General features: G+C 38.8%; 1 pseudogene; it reads right to left on the bottom strand.

The window, feature by feature from the left end:
* Positions 1-331: 331 nt before the first annotated feature.
* Positions 332-1,276, bottom strand: LOC142455416 (cyclin-dependent kinase 1 pseudogene; annotated as a pseudogene).
* Positions 1,277-2,226: the final 950 nt, after the last annotated feature.

Genomic DNA, 2,226 nt, shown 5'->3' with positions numbered 1-2,226 from the left:
CTAATTCCAACTTGAAAATCTCCAGGATAACAGGATTACTGAAGAGTTGAGGTGGCTTAAGCCACCTCAAATTTGCCCCAATTCCTGACATCAATACTAGATCTATAACTTTATTGCAGTAACAATTGTTATAGTGGGAGCTAAACACATAGACAGAATATACTTAAGTTCATATAGAACAATATTTACATTAAGTCACACTGTAGAAATCAGAAAATGAAGTACAGCTGAAGTTTGACAAGGGAGGAAAGCACAAGGCAACATAGAGTTAACAGTGGAATCAGGAAGGACTGTCTGCTCTTGAAACAACTCCTGAGTTTCTTCACTGTTGTCATTGTTTCTTCTTAATCTGCTGGTCCAGGTCATTAAAATATGGGTGATTCAGGGCCACTTTCCCTGAAATGCGCTTGGCAGGGTCATAGACTACCATTTTCGAGAGCAAATCCAAGCCATTTTCATCCAGGTTTTTGACGTGGGTCGCCAGGCTTTCTGGTTTCCATTTAGGAAAGGTGTTCTTATAGTCTTGTAAAGATTCCACTTCAGGCCACACTCCATTATTGGGGGTACCCAAAGCTCTGAAAATCCTGAAGAGTTGATCTATTTCTGAATCCCCATGAAAAAGTGGTTTCTTATTTGCTAGTTCAGCAAACATGGTGCCAATACTCCAAATGTCCATGGGAGTCGAATAGCGAGCTGACCCCAACAGGACCTCCGGAGATCTGTACCAGAGAGTCACCACTTCATGTGTGTATACTCTAATAGGTTTTCCGAATGCCCTGGCAAGTTCAAAGTCGGCCAGTTTAATTGTGCCTTTGTCATAGATCAGTAGGTTTTGTGGTTTCAAGTCTCGGTGCAGAACTCTTCTAGAGTGACAAACCACAATTCCTTGTAGCATTTGGTACAAATAACTCTTGGCAAGTGAAGACTCCATGAACGGACCAGGAGGGATAGAGTCCAAATATTTCTTGAGGTCCATGGAAAGGAATTCAAAGATGAGATATAATCTGGAATCCTGCATAAGCACATCTTGAAGACTTACTATATTTGGATGACGGAGTTCTTTTAGCAGAGAAATTTCTCTAATTGCAGTACTTGGAACTCCTTCTTCTTCGCTCTCCAATCGGATTTTCCTCATACCTACAATTTGACCTGTGATTTTGTGTCTGCCCTTGTACACAACTCCGTAGGTACCTTCCCCAATTTTCTCTATTTTGATATAATCTTCCATGGTTACTCAATACTTAATTGCAGATCCCTGTAGCGGCACGGGCAGCGGCGGCGGTAGCGGCACGGGCAGCGGCGGCGGTAGCGGCGGCAGTGGCTACCACCTCCCCGTCGCTTTCTCCCCAATTTCCACGAGCCAGGTTGGAAACTAAGTCGCAAAGATTTCCTAATACCCGTGCATCATGCCTTAATTTTCTATATCATATGAGGTATTTTGTCATGAAACAAAACTAGCGAGCATGTCACAGATAGTTTTAGCAAATTTCTCAAAGTAAACCAGCTGGAAAGTAGTATGTATTAAGAATCCAGATCTTGAGATCCCAGAGGGTATCAACAAGATAATAACTTGTGTTACATTTGATTGTTCTATGTAGTCCTATCATTACTTAAGCTATAAATATCTTACTTTTATTATGTTAAATGTACAAACATCCAAAGCATCCAAAGTATACAACTCAAAACACCTAAGTCAGCTGAAAACAGTGACCCTGGCCTAGTGGAACAGTTAATGGTAAACATATTTATTAAATCAAACCTTCATTTTTATTATACTGCCAGCTTCTGAAAACATAAACTCATCACAGCAAGGTCTACACTCTCAAGAAAGTTCTTTTTAGAAAATAGTACCTATGACCTAAAGCAGAAACTTTAATAAGTTTTCTAAGGAAGTAAGATATGTTTTAAAACACTGGTATAGCAAATTAGAACTAAGAGTATAGTTAAGTAAGCAAAAACGTAAGTAATGCGCTCTGGCCACTTTAAAATATGACTATTGTTGTTTTCTAATTAAAATAGAATGTATTCTTAGGGAAAAGACCATTTCACTTTTCCTGAGAGTTTGGGGTTTTCTACTTGTCACTTAGTCTCCTAAAATTTTTCTTTTTTAGAGTTTGAAGTTCCTTCAGTTTTAAAGAAGCTTGTGAAAATCCACTTTTCCCATAAAACAGTGTTTTTGAAAAGAGATTGACCTACCATAATCATAAAATTATAAACAATTCAGAT

Source organism: Tenrec ecaudatus, chromosome 8 (genome assembly GCF_050624435.1).
Source record: "Tenrec ecaudatus isolate mTenEca1 chromosome 8, mTenEca1.hap1, whole genome shotgun sequence".
Lineage (NCBI taxonomy): Eukaryota > Metazoa > Chordata > Mammalia > Afrosoricida > Tenrecidae > Tenrec > Tenrec ecaudatus.
This window is presented reverse-complemented; position numbering and strand designations above follow the sequence as displayed.